We start from the raw sequence: 20,390 nt of genomic DNA on the forward strand, positions 1-20,390 counted from the left end.
AATAAGCAACAATGTATATATTTTTTGCCTAATGCCCACAAGAGAAATAATCTAGAATAAGCTAAGCCCTTACAATCCAAGGGCTAAATTACTTTTAAGTATTAATTCTTGGTTATAAATGGTGGGCACCAGGTATCAACATAGATTTGTAAAGATTAGAATTCTTATTTGAACATGGGTAAGCAGTATAAAAATGACAGACAGGAGAGACATAGCTGCTCCTGCTGGACCCCTGACGCGCGTTTCACAGAACGCTTCCTCAGTTATGTTTCCACAACATAACTGTTGTAGAGATTTTGAACCTGTGTATTTAAATTCTTGATAGTATCCATTATTTGTTTAATTTCTTCACAGACAGAGGATTGCACTTGTGATACAACTTGTTCCCTAGATAATCTAGATAAGGAAAAAAAAAATTAAAAAAAATTAAGGATTGTGAGACCATTTTTATAATAAAAATAGATTGTTAATAAGCAGTTAACAAAATTGTATTACCATTTATATTAGAGGTGGTATTTTCCATAGATGTACTTGTCTGTGTAGATTTAGAAATCATAGATATGTCCAAGTCATTATTAATATCAGAAATATTGGTTGAGTTTTTCTCACTACTTGCATCTGAAAAATATATTTATAAATCGAGGTATATATTTTTGTATTGATTTGACTATAATCTATAATAATATAGTAAATCTAAAAATAATAAACAATTACCTAGTTGAATTGAGGGTGAAGTTAATGACATCCTTTCAGGAGCATTATTTTCTTCATTGTCACTATCTATGAAATATTATTTAGGAATACAATTACAAAAATTTTAATGTGAAAAATCTAATGGTACAAAATATAAGAAAAATACCTTCTGTAGAAGACATTTGTAATATTCTTGTGAACCTTCTTTTCTTCGTTTTCAACACTCTTTTATTGGTTTCTGTTAATAGCACAAAAAGTTAATCATGATTAAATTTATCAGTTGTATAACTATAGATATTTAAACGATGGTTCTTTTTGTACCTTGAGGTGTATGAACGACAGTTAGGCGCCTGACACCTCCTTTCTGTGGGGACAATTGTCTGTCAAGCAAAGACAGTGGCAAGGGTGGGGATCTAGCCTCACTTCTAGGTGTCAAATTTAGAATAGGCCTTACATAACGTGGAGGAGGAGCACCACAAATATTTTCTTTCTTCTTATCTGAAATAGTGAATACAGATATACAAAACAAGATTCAAAAAAATAATTTTTCTATTATTACTTTTTTTTTTTAATCTATAAGATGTTATTATTGTTATTTGTACATATGTTTGTTAAAAGTTTTTTAAAATTTTATAAAATAAAGTTTTCACTTTTTGTGTTTTAGAATGTTTATAGTGTTTAGATTTTTTATAATTTTGAAACTTATTATTATTTGTACTTTATTTTTAAAAAGTTTCTCTTTTTTTATTTTGTAAAATCAAGTTTTTAGTTTTTAACATTTTTATTTTGTACACAACAATAATTTCCATTTAAAATTTAGAAAAACATAAATCATAATGTTAATAGATACCAGTAAGAACCAGTATGGACATGAAAGTGATCAATATGGTACACTGAAACCTAATTATTCTTTCATGTCTCATATTGATGATGAACTTATCATAGAATTTATAAAAAAAATTAAATGCAGGGATGTAAATTTTAAAAACAACTACGTTTTTTTTTCAGTATTAGATTACCAATAGATCACAAACAAATAATATAAAAACAATTTTATAAACTTACATGTCCTTAAAAGGCTCCTAATGGATTGGTAATATAGTGGTTCTCGACGTTTAACATCACTGTAGCGTCTCAAACATTGACGCCTGGTCCTTTTAATTTTTGATGCACGATACATTCTGTGTATCATTTCATATATAGTTTTGTCCCTTTCATCTTGCATGACCCCCCGGACACCCCCTAAGCATTTTGGAAAATATCTGTCCAAGTGTCCATTACATAGACTAGAATTATCATTTCCCCAGATGTGAAAGGTGCAATTCTCTTCATCCTCCCTGGTCGCATAGCAACTTTCTAGATGGGTGTGTCAAATCTCAAAATGTTCTAAATATCGCGTTATTCAGTGTTTCTATGCAACATTATTGTAGATTTGCTAAATTGTTTGAATTATTTGGATACAATAATTGTAAAGTTGTACTATTTATTGCCAGTATTTTTTATTTTTTTTATTTTCGGATGTAAAAGTAATATGTGAATAATAAGTAATGTTAAATGTAAATGAAGTTTTATGTATATTTCTTTAGTGTAAGTTCAATATAGTTATCAATAGTGTAGTTTTGGTTATTTTGTAATGTAGGAGAGTCATGTAATTATAGATCGTTATTATTTTTTAGTTTATATAGTTATTGTGCAATATGTTGGTTTTAAATAGAAAGTAAAGTTTTATTAATAATCATTCTCTAATGTAACCTTTTTTTACAATTCATAAAATTATAAAAATTAAAACAAATAAAAAAAATGTTCAATCACACAAAGTATATGATGAAAAAACTAAATTTTTATTCAGAAATTGACAATTTAGATTTTTATTTAAATGACAAAAAAATAGAAGTCCTGTGAATAAAATCTATTGATGAAATTAATCTTTAAAATAGTTTTCAGCAACATAATTTTTGGCGTTAATGGCCTGTCTTGTTGGTGCATCATTACAGATGACCTCAGGGAAGTTCTCAAATGATATTTCTTCTGCATCCTCAATTTCAAATCCTCTTCTTATTGCAATGTTATGAAGAATGCAGCATACAAGAATAATTTTTGCAACCTTTTCGGGAGCATACTGCATCACACCACCTGAATGGTCAAGACAACGAAAGTGCATTTTTAACAATCCAAAAGCTCTCCTGATGATTCCTCGGGTGGATCTTCTTCGAGGATTGTTATATGGTGTGAATAACCATTCTCTACTGAAATAACCAGCGTCCCCTATGAAAAAAAAAATAATGATTAACATTTCTAATATGATAAAGATGATATGAATTAACTTTGTTAAGTTACATATATCATCAAAATCCATAACATAAACGAAATTTGACAATTAAAATAATACTCTATTTTACATAACAACAAAAAATATAATTAGCTAACAGCCATCCTTCAGGCATCTCTCCCTCCTCAAACTTCCGATATAACCCAGACTGACACAAGATATACGAATCATGGCAGGATCCAGGGAACTTAGAACGGACACTGATTATTTTCATGTCATCTGAACATTGAGTGAATGGTACTGTTTTCGGTTCCTGAAAACTTCCTCACGTTCTCGTGATGGTTTGACTGCAACATGGGTGCAATCGATGGTTCCAAGGACATTGGGCATTCCGGACATTCTATAAAAATTGGACTTCACTACCTTGGAAAGACTACCATCAATGCATCAATTACTTTGGTTAAGTGCCTCAAAAAAGCAGACTGGCTGATGCCAATTATAACGCTAGACACAGCTTGGAATGAACCGGTGGCAAAAAAATGTAAGGCTGCCAACAGTTTTAATAGTCCGGGTATGGCTTGTGAACGCGGTGTCATAGGCTCCAGGTATTCTGCTATTTCATTGTAAAGTTCCATAATAGCTTCTCTGTCCAAATGGAATCTCTGGATAATCTCCTGATCAGAAATGACTTCCAAACCCATACGTGGAAGAAAAACTCTAGGGACTTGGAGTCTTCTACCTCTCCTTCTTTGCAATCCATTGTTGTCAACCGGTGCCTGTATAGCCCTTCTTCCTTGTAATTGAATCAATCAGAAAAGAAACATGTGTAAAAGTGTCTCCATCTTCATTCAGTGATCCAAAAACCAATAATGATACAATAGTAGTCTAGTCCTTTCACTTAAGTACTTCAACCTGGCGTCAGGTTGATACCCCCAATAGTTTTCTAATGTATTTGCTACCTAAATGGTTGAGAAGCAAATCACGTGAAGTTACAGTGAAAGTTGGAGCGGGCGGATTAGTTGTAACATTCATAATTTCTGATTAAAGCAAATTTACGTGCGATCGAACATGTAGTAAGTGGAAAAAGGCTTAGGAACGATCAGATGCGTAAAATTACGATAGCTGATGAAAAATAGTGGTTTTTCTATTCGATCGCAGATTGGTAAATACGAGATGCAGATCGTGAGTGAATTTTGACACAGAAATACAGACGGACGGTCACTTTGAAGCTTAGTACATGGCGCCTATAGTATTTATTCTACATTTAGGGAATATTGGGGGCATACATGTATTCTCTTTTATTATATTACTATATTATAATTTAACTTTAATTTTAATCTATTGCAGTGATTTCAATTTCACAACATTGGGAATACTTCAACCATTGATGACTATGTCAGTGCTGTATACAGATTTTTTAACATATAACATAGAGAGCTAGATTACAAATGGCATTCTATCATTAGCACAGGCGATTGCATTATTGTGCCTGCCCTAACTTACGTTATATTACAAGTTGAAAATAAACATGACCACACAAGCGCAAACTAAATATGTGTATATATCTATTTATACATATGTTTATATGTGTATACATGTGTGTTTATGTGTGTATGTATGTATATACATACATATGTGCACAAATAAACACATAAATACACACACATATACACATACATATTTTGGAGCCCTTTCCACTTAAATACCTGCCAATAAGAAAAATAATTTATATTAATATTTGCAAATGGATTAAACACATACTCCTAGATTTAGAATTCTGCATTAGCCGTCAAAACCAGCGTTAGGGAGTCCTAACGCTGGTTTTGCCGCCCGCTGGTATTTAGAGTCAGTCAGGAAAGGGTCTAAAGCTCACTTTCCAGCCGCGACTTTTCCATACCGCAGATCCCCCTATGCCAATTATGTATCCTATCTTTTCAATGGGATCTTTCTAACGCTGGTATTTAGAGTCTTGGCTGAAGTGAGCATTAGAAATCTAACGACAAGACTCCAGCCGCAGAGAAAAGCCAGGAGTTAAGAGCTTTCTGGGCTAACGCCGGTTCATAAAGCTCTTAACTACTGTGCTCTAAAGTACACTAACACCCATAAACTACCTATGTACCCCTAAACCGAGGCCCCCCACATCGCCGCCACTCTATTAAATTTTTTTAACCCCTAATCTGCCGACCGCACACCGCCGCAACCTACATTATCCCTATGTACCCCTAATCTGCTGCCCCTAACACCGCCGACACCTACATAATATTTATTAACCCCTAATCTGCCCCCCCTACGTCGCCGCTACCTTACCTACACTTATTAACCCCTAATCTGCCGACCAACCTCACCGCTACTCTAATAAATGTATTAACCCCTAAAGCTAAGTCTAACCCTAACCCTAACACCCCCCTAAGTTAAATATAATTTTTATCTAATGAAATAAAATAAATCTTATTAAATAAATTAAACCTATTTAAAGCTAAATACTTACCTATAAAATAAACCCTAATATAGCTACAATATAAATAATAATTATATTGTAGCTATTTTAGGGTTTATATTTATTTTACAGGCAACTTTGTATTTATTTTAACCAGGTACAATAGCTATTAAATAGTTAATAACTATTTAATAGCTACCTAGTAAAAATAATTACAAAATTACCTGTAAAATAAATCCTAACCTAAGTTACAATTAAACCTAACACTACACTATCATTAAATAAATTAAATACAAATACCTACAAATAAATACAAATAAATACACTAACTAAAGTACAAAAAATAAAAAAAGAACTAAGTTACAAAAAATAAAAAAATAATTTACAAACATTATAAAAATATTACAACAATTTTAAGCTAATTACACCTACTCTAAGCCCCCTAATAAAATAACAAAGCCCCCCAAAATAAAAAAATGCCCTACCCTATTCTAAAATAAAAATTGAAAAGCTCTTTTACCTTACCAGCCCTTAAAAGGGCCATTTGCGGGGCATGCCCCAAAGAATTCTGCTCTTTTGTCTGTAAAAAAAAAAACATACAACACCCCCCCCAACATTACAACCCACCACCCACATATCCCTAATCTAACCCAAACCCCCCTTAAATAAACCTAACACTAAGCCCCTGAAGATCTTCCTACCTTGTCTTCACCACGCCGGGTATCACCGATCCGTCCAGAAGAGGGTCCGAAGTCTTCCTCCTATCCGGGCGATGTCTTCATCCAAGCGGGGGCTGAAGAGGTCCATCATCCGGCTGAAGTCTTCATCCAAGCGGGGGCTGAAGATGTCATTCATCCGGCTGAAGTCTTCATCCAAGAGGGAGCTGAAGAGGTCCATCATCTGGCTGAAGTCTTCTATCAAGCGGCATCTTCAATCTTCTTTCTTCTGGCTCCATCTTCATCCCGCCGACGCGGAACATCCTTCCTCCATGACGAACTCCCGACGAATGAAGGTTCCTTTAAGGGACGTCATCCAAGATAAAGTCCCTCGATTTCCGATTGGCTGATAGGATTCTATCAGCCAATCGGAATTAAGGTAGGAAAATTCTGATTGGCTGATGGAATCAGCCAATCAGATTCAAGTTCAATACGATTGGCTGATCTAATCAGCCAATCAGATTGAGCTCGCATTCTATTGGCTGTTCCTATCAGCCAATAGAATGCAAGCTCAATCTGATTGGCTGATTGGATCAGCCAATCAGATTCAAGTTCAATCGGATTGGCTGATTCAATCAGCCAATCAGATTTTTCCTACCTTAATTCCGATTAGCTGATAGAATCCTATCAGCCAATCGGAATTGAAGGGTCGCCATCTTGGATGACGTCCCTTAAAGGAACCTTCATTCATTCGTCGGCCGTCGGGGAAGAAGGATGTTCCGCCTTGGCGGGATGAAGATGGATCCGGAAGAAAGAAGATTGAAGGCGCCGCTTGGAAGATGACATCGCCCGGATGGAAGACTTCTTCAGCGCCGCCTGGATGATGACTTCATCGGATGGAAGACTTCTTCAGCGCCCCTTGGATGATGACTTCTGCCGCTCTGGATCTCCTCTTTGGTTCCATCGGTGGTCGGCTGGCTGAAGACGACTCAAGGTAGCATTATCTTCAGGGGGGTAGTGTTAGGTTTATTTAAGGGGGGTTTGGGTTAGATTAGGGGTTAATGTTGGGGGGCTTGTATTTTTCTTTTACAGGCAAAAGAGCAGAATTCTTTGGGGCATGCCCCGCAAAAGGCCCTTTTAAGTGCTGGTAAGGTAAAAGAGCTGGTAACTTTTTAATTTAGAATAGGGTAGGGCATTTTTTATTTTGGGGGGCTTTGTTATTTTATTAGGGGGCTTAGATTAGGTGTAAGTAGCTTAACATTGTTGTAATATTTTTTAAATGTTTGTAACTTATTTTTTTTATTTTTTTGTAACTTAGCTTTTTTATATTTTTTGTACTTTAGTTAGTTTATTTAATTGTATTTAATTGTAGTTATTTGTAGGTAATTTATTTAATTAATTTAATGATAGTGTAGTGTTAGGTTTAATTGTAACTTAGGTTAGGATTTATTTTACAGGTAATATTGTATTTCTTTTAGCTAGGTAGTTATTAAATAGTTAATAACTATTTAATAACTATTCTAACTAGCTAAAATAAATACAAAGTTACCTGTAAAATAAATATAAATCCTAAAATAGCTACAATGTAATTATTAATTACATTGTAGCTATCTTAGGGTTTATTTTACAGGTAAGTATTTAGTTTTAAATAGGAATAATTTATTTAATGATAGTGTAGTGTTAGGTGTAATTGTAACTTAGGTTAGTTTTTATTTTACAGGTAAATTTCTCTTTATTTTAGCTAGGTAGCTATTAAATAGTTGATAACTATTTAATAGCTATTGTACCTAGTTAAAATAAATTGAAAGTTGCCTGTAAAATAAAAATAAATCCTAAGATAGCTACAATATAATTATTATTTATATTGTAGCTATATTAGGGTTTATTTTAAAGGTAAGTATTTAGCTTTAAATAGGAATAATTTATTTAATAAGAGTTAATTTATTTCGTTAGATAAAAATTAGGTGTTAGGGTTAAGTGTTAGAATTAGCTAACATGGATCCGGAAGAAAGAAGATTGAAGATGCCGCTTGGATGAAGACTTCAGCCGGATCATGGACATCTTCAGCCCCCGCTTGGGCTTGTATCACGACATCGGAGGCTCTTCTGGATCAATCGGTGAACCCAGCGTGGTGAAGATAAGGTAGGAAGATCTTCAGGGGCTTAGTGTTAGGTTTATTTAAGGGGGGTTTGGGTTAGATTAGGGGTATGTGGGTGGTGGGTTGTAATGTTGGGGGGGGTTTTGTATGTTTTTTTTTACAGGCAAAAGAGCTGAATTCTTTGGGGCATGCCCTGCAAAGGGCCCTTTTCAGGGCTGGTAAGGTAAAAGAGCTTTTCTATTTTAATTTTAGAATAGGGTAGGGCATTTTTTTATTTTGGGGGTCTTTCTTATTTTATTAGGGGGCTTAGAGTAGGTGTAATTAGTTTAACATTGTTGTAATAATTTTCTAATGTTTGTAAATATTTTTTTATTTTTTGTAACTTAGTTCTTTTTTATTTTTTGGACTTTAGTTAGTTTATTTCATTGTATTTATTTGTAGGTATTGTATTTAATTAATTTATTGATAGTGTAGTGTTAGGTTTAATTGTAGGTAATTGTAGGTATTTTATTTAATTTATTTATTGATAGTGTAGTGTTAGGTTTAATTGTAACTTAGGTTAGGATTTATTTTACAGGTAATTTTGTAATTATTTTAACTAGGTAACTATTACATAGTTATTAACTATTTAATAGCTATTGTACCTGGTTAAATATATTAATCCTAAAATAGCTACAATATAATTGTAATTTATATTGTAGCTATATTAGGGTTTATTTTACAGGTAAGTATTTAGCTTTAAATAGGAATAATTTATTTAATAAGAGTTTATTTTGTTAGATTTAAATTATATTTAACTTAGGGGGGTGTTAGGGTTAGACTTAGCTTTAGGGGTTAATACATTTATTAGAGTAGCGGTGAGATCTGGTCGGCAGATTAGGGGTTAATTATTGTAGGTAGGTGGAGGCGACGTTGGGGGCGGCAGATTAGGGGTTAATAAATATAATATAGGGGTCGGCGGTGTTAGGGGCAGCAGATTAGGGGTACATAGGGATAACGTAGGTTGCGGCGGTGTACGGAGCGGCAGATTAGAGGTTAATAATAATATGCAGGGGTCAGCGATAGCGGGGGCGGCAGATTAGGGGTTAATAAATATAACATAGGGGTCGGCGGTGTTAGGGGCAGCAGATTAGGGGTACATAGGGATAACGTAGGTTGCAGCGGTGTACAGAGCGGCAGATTAGGGGTTAATAATAATATGCAGGTGTCAGCGATAGCGGGAGCGGCAGATTAGGGGTTAATAAGTGTAAGGTTAGGGGTGTTTAGACTCGGGGTACATGTTAGGTGTAAGGTGCAGACTTAGGAAGTGTTTCCCCATAGGAAACAATGGGGCTGTGTTAGGAGCTGAACGCTGCTTTTTTGCAGGTGTTTTTTCAGCTCAAAAAGCCCCATTGTTTTCTATGGGGGAATCGTGCACAAGCACGTTTTTGAAGCTGTCCGCGTCCGTAAGCAACGCTGGTATTTAGAGTTGCAGTGGCGGTAAATATGCTCTACGCTCCCTTTTTTGGAGCCTAACGCAGCCCTTCTGTGAACTTTAAATACCAGCGGTATTTAAAAGGTGCGGGGGGGGGAAGCACGCGTAGCTAACGCACCCCTTTGGCCGCAGAACTCTAAATCTAGCCGTTAGTTAATAAGAGAAATATTATTTAGATTTATTTAATTAATATTTAAGTTAGGGGGGTGTTAGGGTTAGTGTTAGACTTAGGTTTAGGGGTTAATAATTTTATTACAGTGGTGGCGGTGTAGGGGGGGACAGGATAGGGGTAATAAATTTATTATAGGTGGCGACGGTGTAGGGGGGAAGATTAGGGGTTAATAAATTTAATATAGGTTGCGGCGGGGCCCGGGTGCGGCGGTTTAGGGGTTAAACTATTTATTTAGTTGCGGTGAGGTCCGAGATCCGCAGGATAGGGGTTAATAACTTTATTATAGGTGACGGCGGTATAGGGGGGGCAGGATAGGGGTTACTAGGTATAATGTAGGTAGCGGCGGTGTCCGGGAGCGGGGGTTTAGGGGTTAATACATTTATAAGAGTTGCTGCAGGGTCTAGGAGCGGCGGTTTAGGGGTTAATAACTTTATTGAGTTGCGGGGGGCTCCGGGGGCGGCGGTATAGGGGGTAGAACAGTGTAGTTAGTGTGGGTGCTTAGTGACAGGCTAGCAATAAAGCTGTCAAAAAGCCAAAGAGCAGCGAGATCGGATGAGTGATAACTCTCACAGTCCGCTGCTCATCGCCCCGTACTTGGTGCGCGGCTTTTTGACAGCTTTATTGATAACTTAGGTGAAATTTTGAAGGTCCGCGGCGCGATGGTAGGCAAGCTTAGGCAGGGGTATTGAACCGGCGAAGGCAGGTAAAGTAGACGCGTTGATAACTACCCCCCTTAGTGTTCAGAATCAGGTTTCTATAGTTAGCAAATACTTTAGAAAGACTACACTGAAAATAAAAACCTCAAAGTAGAAAATATATATATATATATATATATACTGTATATATATATATATATATATATATATATACTGTATATATATATATATATATATATATATATATATATATATATATATATATATATATATATATATATATATATATATATAAAATATCAAATGTGACCATGAATGAAATACAACATTCTAATGACTCAAATCAGCCAAGAATTCCAAATAGTGATGTCGCGAACAGTTCGCCGGCGAATAGTTCTTGGTGAACATAGCATGGGTGAACATATGCAATGTTCGATCCGCCCCCTATTCGTCATCATTGAGTAATACTTTGACCCTGTACTTCACAGTCAGCAGGCACATTCCAGCCAATCAGCAGCAGACCCTCCCTCCCAGACCCTCCTACCTCCTGGACAGCATCCATTTTAGATTCATTCGGAAGCTGCATTGTTAGTGAGAGGAGGGACCAGTGATGTGCAGTCACTAGAGGCAGGTGAGGCAATGCTTCACCTCCCATATGGGCAAAAATAAATATATTTTTTTATTGGCTTTAAAAAATTAAAAAAAATGCTATTTTTTTCCCCCAGCATTTTTTTTTCCACAGCTACATGTTGTGCAATGGAGAGGCACAAGCAGGTCTGCCCACCATTACACAACATGCTGCGCAATCTACTGAATGAAAGTGGTTAAGATCATTGCATGGCCCATTATCTGCTTATTTGAGGCAGTCCCATTTGGGCTGACCCAATCCAGTGAGAGGCATTAGTATGTGGAATTTAGGGTTGGGGCTGGATGTTAAATCATATAAAACAAAACAAAAACGGGAAAAAAACAACTTTCATTTATTTTATTGCTGTCCTGTGAAGCTGACAGCTTTGCTAAAGTGAAAAAGAGAGTTCTGTTCTTCCCCTCTAAGTGCAGTGGAATGTTCCACTGTCACTTCCTGAATCCTTACAGAGCAGGAAAGGGAGAGAGGCAGAGAGAGCAGTGTTTCAGCCACATTTTATTGTAGTAAGTGCTGCAGCCATAGATTTTACTAAAATGAATTCTGTTAAGGAAAATGATCATTTAATGAATGTGGTTTAGTGTTTTTGTTGAATTGTGTTCAGATACAGCTCATTAACAGGGGGGACAGTAAGTGAGCATAACCCAATACTTACAGGAAGTCAAAGGGTCAATTCAAATTTAAATCCATAATTTAAAACCCAGAGTTTGAAGTTGTGTGCAGTGTCCACATTATTTAAATTAAAGTTTTTGACATTGAATATTGCTAAGCCTCACTTTTTCATGGTTATTTGATTTAATTTGGTACAAACTCCATATATGTTATGTCTGTTCAGTCAGAGGATGCAGTATCTATTTTTATTTTTCTCTGTGTCTCCATTTATTTAAAGACTGCTGTTAACTTGTAATTCACAAATCAATTGAAAGCTGATGCATTGTGTTTTTAATATGTGCTGCTTTTATACAAGTTTATATTAATAAAAAAGAGATAGAGTCATTTAAAAAATATATGTAATTATTGCACTTAAATGTTTTTAGAAATAATGCCACTGTAAAGTAACTGGTTAAACACATAGTCAAAGGGAGACATTTAAAATTAAACTTTCATGATTGAGGTAGAGCATGCTATTTTAATAGACTTTTCTAGTTATTTATATTTTGAGAATTAGCATCAACTGTTACTGGCCCCATGTCAGCAAATCAAATTAGTTTTTGAAAGGAACATGAAAGTCATAATTACATTTCCATCATTCAGATAGAAATTGCACAAAAAAAAACTTTCTATTTTACTTTTATTATTATGTACTTCATTCTTTTGGTATCCTTTGGTGTCCTTTGTTGAAGAGCATACCTAAGTGGGATGTGCACGTGCATATGAACACCATATTGCAGCAGCTGTGTTGGCAGTATTGATAACTTTGTGTAAAACTTGTATGGTAAATTATTTCTATTTTTACAATACAGTAGTGAGTAGAGAAGAGATTGTGTATCTTTCTGATTGCTTAGTAACTGGCACTGTGCAACAGAATTGTGTGAGTGTGTATGTGAGCAGAGTGTGTGTGGGTGTCAGTGAGCAGAGTTTGTGTGCTTTATTCTCCAGGTAATCAATACATTTCCGATGAGCTGGTGCTTTAGTGCAGTGTTTCTCAACAATGGTCCTCAAGTACCCCCAACAGGCCAGGTTTTCATTATAGCCAAATCAGTGCACAGGTGAAGTAATCTGCTGATCAGTAACTCAGTGGTTACTAACTTGCTCTCACCCATCACCTGATTATGTCACCTGTGCACTGGTTCAGCTATCTGCCCTGTTGGGGGTACTTGCGGCCCTCTGTACATGTGTTTCTCCGATGTATCATATCTAGTGCCTCACCAGCCTCTGACCTCACTGCACATCACTGGGAGGGACAGTGTAGCTGCTGCTGATTTAGTAGGGAAATCTATAGCTAGGCTAGTGTATTCAGTGTCCACTACAGTCCTGAAGGACTCATCTGATCTCTGCTGTAAGGACAGCACCCCAAAAAGGGGCTGTCTTTTTTTTTCCTGTGTAATCTAATTGCAGTTGCCTGCCTGCCAGCGTGTGTGTCAGGCTCACAGCGTATACTGTTCCCACTTGCCCAGTGCCACCACTCATATCTGGTGTAACAGTAGTGTAGATTTAAAAAAAACAACACCTTTTTGACTGTGTTAAATAATAGCAGTCAGTTTCCTTCACACGTGTGCGTTTAAGTGCCTGCCTGCCAGGGCACAGTGTCACCCTAGTGCAACTCATATCTGGTGTAACAGTAGTGTAGATTTAAAAAAAAACAACTCTTTTTTGACTGTGTTAAATAATAGCAGTCAGTTTCCTTCACACGTGTGCGTTTAAGTGCCTGCCTGCCTGCCTGCCTGCCAGGGCACAGTGTCACCCCAGTGCAACTCATATCTGGTGTAACAGTAGTGTACATACCTGATGTTTTAAAGCACGTTATTCCAAACAATTTAGGAATGTTAGGTGATTTATGCCCTTTATGGATTAAACCCATACTCTGCATCAACTATGTAATTTTCCATGGGAGTTTTGCCATGGATCCCCCTCCAGGATGCCACAGTCCAGGTGTTAGTACCCTTGAAACAACTTTTCCATCACTATTGTGGCCAGAAAGAGTCCCTGTGGGTTTTAAAATTCGCCTGCCTATTGAATTCTATGGCGGTTCGCCCGGTACGCCCGTTCGCGAACAGTTGCGGAAGTTCGCGTCAGCCGTTCGCGAAGGCAATATTTTAGGTTCGCGACATCACTAATTCCAAACCAATTATTTTGTACAAACAATTTTTTTGCCCATACACATGTTCACTTGATAGGTTCTAATGTGTATTTGTGGCAGAAAATAGCACTGTAGTTTTAAGGGGAAAAAAAGGCATTAGAATATGCTATGCAGTGATTTTCAGTGTTTATTTAATGTAAGGTGAAAGATAAAATCTTCCACCCGAACTTAAAAGAAGCAGTTAAATGAATATCTGATTGATGAAAGTATGCAGTAAGTTCCAGACAACTGTCTGAGATAGTTTGTCAGGGTAGCATTCACCTCTTGTTCCCAAAAAGTTGCTTCAGTCTTTGTAGAGGGTTTATGTAGACACTTTGGAACTGGAACATCTCTCTGTTAATAGCATCTGTTAATGTTGGAACTGGAACATCCCTCTGTTAATAACATCTGTTAATGGCTTGTGTGATCCATTTAGAGAGTGGTCTTTAACAAGAGTGTGTCCATGTTGAAAGCCCAAAGTGGTGAAATACAGCCATTTTGTCTTCCTAATGCCCTTAGTTCTTAAAGAATTAGAAGAACAAAAAAAGTTTTATTGGAAAGTATCATATTAATATTGACTAATAACTACTTTTTATTCAATGGAAAATTTTACTTTCAAATTAAGGAAACAGCGGCACAAGTTTTGCCCCAAGTAAATCTCTTTATGGGTGAATCTTTCTTTGCCACCGATGAACTTGGGTCAAACCTTGTACTTTATAAATGCTACATAGATGATCTTTTTTTTATTAATGATATGGGTGCCAATTATAAAGTTTTTACATTTACCTGGGAATGGCACAGGGAAAATATAGTATTTAGGATATAGAAATAGAAATAGTTGTGTTAGATTTATTTACGAGGGCTTACTTTAAGAAAGTTGATTCTAACAGAAATGTCTTGTAATTCAAACGTTATTTAAATGTGTGGAATGGATTGATGCGTTACATTCTAAAATGCTTGCCATATAGCTATACTGTCGCAACTTGTAATACGGGAGACCCGCCATTCCATGCGCAATGGACAATTTTTTAATGGTATAGCTGAACTGCACCATACCGCAAAACTTGCAATCTTGCTGTTTAATAGCTAAAATATATGAGGTAAGTCGTGCAGCAGTCACCAGCAAAGTGTGAACATATATGTATATGAATGTATAAATATACATTTATGTGTTAATATGTTATTCACATATTAACACAAATATAAACATATGGATATAAATTTACAGGGAAAACACACACACTTTGTAAAGGCACTTTTTAATGCCGTTTTTTTTTTTCTTACACCCCACACCTGCACCCCTAAACCACTTGTGCAGTTTTTTTTTAAAAAAAAAAGATGCTACCATTTTTTTTATCAAAAAGGACCTCTTTATTTTGGGGGTAATTGGGGGATATTTTAAAATTAACCAGAGGTCTGACCTCTAATTTTTGGAGTGCTAATTTCTACCGCAACCTTGCGGTTGCATTCACCAGCTATTACAATTCTAATTTTTTTTTTTTTGGTTAATTTTCTGAGCGCTAATTGCTACCAATATTTCCTATGTGAATTTGCCCATTTGCGGGCTTGTGATAAATTAGTGCTCCGCTTGTAATCTAGACCTTAATATTTGGCAGAATGATAGTGTTGAAGCCTGATGCCTATTTTGAAAACTAAAATGATATTTTAGTACACCTTTGGGTACACTCTTACCTGCTTTGCCATCATCCATTTTTGTGTCTGCATGTGGGCAAACATTACAGCAAATCAGATATTGCACCTATTCTTAAATAGACTTTAGTAGAGTGTGCTCTAGAACTAAAATTAAGGGTGGAAACTAATATATCTCTGAAAAAACTCACCGCAATTTGAAAAATGTGTATTTTGAAGATATCTGTAACCCATCCCCCTTCACAGCCATTAATATTAGACATGTGCAGCCATGAAAAAATCTGTTTGGTCAAATTATTCTGAATGAATATTTGGGGAAATAAAATGGAAACTTTTTTAAAATGCTATGCACAAAGTGAGGGATGAGCAATCACCTTCATCTAATACAGAAAGGAACAAATGCACTACCCCGTGTACCCAAAAGTATAGTTTTTAATATGCCCTTTACATCCTTGATGTCCTTTTTAGATTTCAGATTTCTCAATAGTAAGTTTTAGGAGTGTTCATTTTTGGTCTTCAAAGGTTTATATAGTGCTACATACAAGCAAACATATGGAGCTAGATTACAAATAGCTTTCATAAATATTAGAGCTATTGAGAGCTAACACCACTCAAGTTAAGTCAATAGTGCCCCTAGTCTTGCACTCATATAAACAGTTAAAAGTAAAAAGTTTTTACTTGAGTGAAAGGCTCAAGCATGTTAACATTTGGAGGTCAGCGTGGGCATTCTACTTCCCTAGATAGATAGATAGATAGATAGATAGATAGATAGATAGATAGATGGATAGATAGATAGATAGATAGATAGATAGATAGATAGATAGATAGATAGATAGATAGATGATAGAAGATAGATAGATAGATAGATAGATAGATAGATAGATAGATAGGTAGATAGGTAGATAGATATATAGAAATATAGACAGACATGTAGATAAATAGAAGATAGATAGATAGATAGATAGATAGATAGATAGATAGATAGACAGATAGATAGATGATAGATAGATAGATAGATAGATAGATAGATAGATAGATAGATAGATAGATACTTTACTTCAGGTATCAAATTGCAATAATTTTTTTTATAGCAGTTATGCATTGCGCTTGCACACAACACAATAACTCACAACTTGTAATATGAGCAATGTTTAGATTGGCCACTCTATCCCTTGAAAGTATAGGACACCCTAAAGCGATCTCGGCTACGCTAAACATTCACTGTCAATTCATTTTTTTACTATTGACTTGTAATACCAAATTTTTCGCTATTCTGAGCGTTGGTCCACTATATTGATAGCGCACCCCGTGTTATCAATAGTGCTCCACTTAAAATCTGGGCCATGATGTATCACTTAAGGAATATTGTAAAGGTGGTGGTATGCAAGGTCTATACAAAGAAAAATGTTTTAAATATTAGATCATTTTTTATGTTTACAAATCTATTAAAACTGGAATTATTCAAGATAATTTTAAATATTAAATAGCTTCTTTTTTTCTCTTTTTTTTTGGCATTTTTCAACATAATAAAAAATCTTTCCCTTTGTGTCTGTTTTAAAAACATTCAATAGAGCAAGTCAGTAATTACTTAGCAATTAACTCTTCTATATTTCTGTCACTCATTAAACTTTCATTGTTTCTTTTTTCCTGTTGGCAAATAATGAATTAGAATCTTTATTTCTTTTTACAGAAAAACATTCATTATGGTGTCATTTGGTTAACTATGTTTTTTTTTTTATATTCTTTGACTTACAATGTTTTGTTCTGGTCTATAAAAACATATAAAACTAAAAAAAAGAATACAAAGATCTAATATATTTCTTTAATGCCATTACAAGGGCATACTGGTATTAAGTAGGAAAAAAAATAATGAATGCAAACATACTAAAGGAAAATCCCTCAAAGCCAGGTAAATGAAGACAGGATGAACAGCTAAAATTACTAATTGGTTTACTGATCAGTTGTACCTTGTTCGATTGATTTGCAATTAATTCTGGTTTGTGGTGCACAGAAGAGAAAGGTTGGCGCCAACCGTTGAAGCAGCTGTTACACAATACCCACCGAGAGAGATGCGGAGATGAATATCAATAATCTGTTCTCTGTCAGGTCCCAAAGTTATGAAGATAGGTCTTCTGCATATTTAAAGGTCCCAAGAGATGATACACAGTTTCCAAAATGTATGTTTTAAAATATGAAATGTAAGAGAAATATGATCTGATGTTCGATAAGCAAAATAAATGAGAATTAAAATATACATTGATTAGTTATTATTCAGTTCTTATTTAAAAAAAACAAAAACAACATAACTTGAAGGCTTTTTAGCTATTTTCTGCATAATATTATTTTACTTCTAGGATTGTTTATATTTTAATGTTTCCATCATTCTGATTATTAACCTTAAAGTGCTAAAAAGGTGGCTCACATTTTTACACATCACAAAAGAATGCTTTTTTAATCTGGAGAAGTCAAACTAAAAATACGAAAAATAAACTTTGAATGCTTGACATAAATGATGTATAGAGATTATGTAGCAAAATTATTAGACAATATTAAACTATGGTTTTATTGAATTGACTTTGATTTTTTTTGTGTGTGTGTGTGTGTGCGTGTGTGTGTGTATGTGTGTGTGTGCGTGCATGTGTGTGTGCATGTGAGCCCACATGTGTGTGTTTGCATGCATGTGTGTGTGTATGTGTGTGTGTATGTGTGTGTGTGTGCATGCATGTGTGTGTGTGCATGCATGTGTGTGTGTATGTGTGTGTGTGTGCATGCATGTGTGTGTGTATGTGTGTGTGCATGTGAGCCCACATGTGTGTGTTTGCGTGCATGTGTGTGTGTATGTGTATGTGTGTGTGTATGTGTGTGTGTATGTGTGTGTGCATGTGAGCCCACATGTGTGTGTGTGCGTACATGTGTGTGTGTGTGTGCATGTGTGTTTTTGTCTGTGCGTGCATGTGTGTGCGTGCATGTGTGTATGTGTGCGTGCATTTGTGTATGTGTGTGTGTGCATGCATGTGTGTGTGTATGTGTGTGTGTGTGCATGCATGTGTGTGTGTATGTGTGTGTGCGTGTGAGCCCACATGTGTGTGTGTGCGTGCATGTGTGCGTGTGTGTGTGTGCGTGCATGTGTGTGTTTGTGTGTGCGTGCATGTGTGTATGTGTGCGTGCATGTGTGTGTGTGTGCGTGTGAGCCCACATGTGTGTGTATCTTAATAATTCTCTCATTATTAGCAGCTGTAGTACAAAACAGATGTATTTTTTTCTGTAGATATTATGCTGGAGGTAATTTTATTTTTAATTAAAAAAAATAGAATTTAAAGTTATTCTAAAACAAAAATACAAATATTATAACTCAAATATAGTTGATTTCATCAAAATGCAATGTAAGATTGTTCCAGTTTTATTTCTCTATCTAAGACAGTTTCATTGTCATAGACTGCTGCCTTCCATACTTGTACTGTACTTCTGTTAGGGAAGTCCATTTTAATCCTCACAGTCAATTACTTTGCACAAATAGCTCTGCACACAAAGACTATAAATGGCCAAGTGGGTTAATGATGAATGACTATTCATTGAGATATTTGTATCTTAAATAAATAAAACACCTGATTTAAGCTATTGTGGAATAGTGATAAGGAAAACTGACCTCAGAATCCAAGCCATTTAAGACTTGGTCTTTCACTGTAAATGTGATCTTGTTTCAAGCAGTGAATGAGTCTCAAACTGCATTTCAGTAGCTGTTTTAAAGATACTTTAATAGTTGCAGATCATTCCCGTGAGAAAGGAAAGCAGGTTTAGTGACTCCACTGTAAAGAGAGTTATCTGTCATAGACGTCAGTTTATCTGATTGAGACCTCGTAGCTGCTGCTATACCTGCACTATTCTCTGTTTGAGACGATGTACGTTTGCAATCTGTTCATAGGGGAAAAAAATAACCTCTGCTGAGCCAGCCTAAAGATCTGTTTAGCTTTCTGTCTAGTCAGCTAGTCAGGATATTTAATTGGCTGATATCTGAACATCAACATAACAAAAAGTCTTTTGGGGTATGTTTCTATTTCATCTAATAACCCATTTGATATCTTGCATGTTCAAGGCCATTATTCTGTCATCTCATCCAAAAATGCATAGATAATCTTTCTGATAGTATGAACAAAACTCATATAATCTTATCATAACTTAAATGTGAATATTGATCGACAAAGCTCTTGGCAGATAGTGAGTGGCATTTTTTTTAAATATGATCCCATGACAGATTTTAACTTAAATGATCCAAGACATATCAGAAAACATAAATATAATTCTACCATTGTTCATTTTGAAATAAGTTTTAAATTATCTTTTACTAAATTGAATACACAGTTGGACAGCAGTACTTTATGTTTATATAGGAGTTAAATGGAATTGTGTGTAAAGCTTTTGAATGTGAAATTGACTTAAAATGAAATTTAGGATGTAAGGTAGTACAAATAACACATTTTGTTTTAATTTATTGAAATTTACCTGCAACTTTGCCCACTCGTATTTGTAGTTATGAATAGATATGTGGCTGACACCAGAATTAGATGTACCATTATTATGGAAAGGCCAAAAACAATAGGCAGGGGCAGAATTGAAACAGAATGGGAAGATTTTGCAATTTCTTAGTCAAGACCAAAATGTTCAGCAAGTTGGAAGCATAAGTGGATTGACAACCTTGTAGTAAGGAGCAGACCACGTCAGCAACTTGGTAGCAGAACAAGACTTGTTTATTTAATTGATTGTAATGGAGCTTGTCATTACAAAGTTTAACCCTATGATGCACATTGCAAAGTTGGAAAATATATCCTCTATAATGTGTTCCACTACCATGTATATGCTGATGAT

Source organism: Bombina bombina, chromosome 2, assembly GCF_027579735.1.
Source record: "Bombina bombina isolate aBomBom1 chromosome 2, aBomBom1.pri, whole genome shotgun sequence".
NCBI classification, from domain to species: domain Eukaryota; kingdom Metazoa; phylum Chordata; class Amphibia; order Anura; family Bombinatoridae; genus Bombina; species Bombina bombina.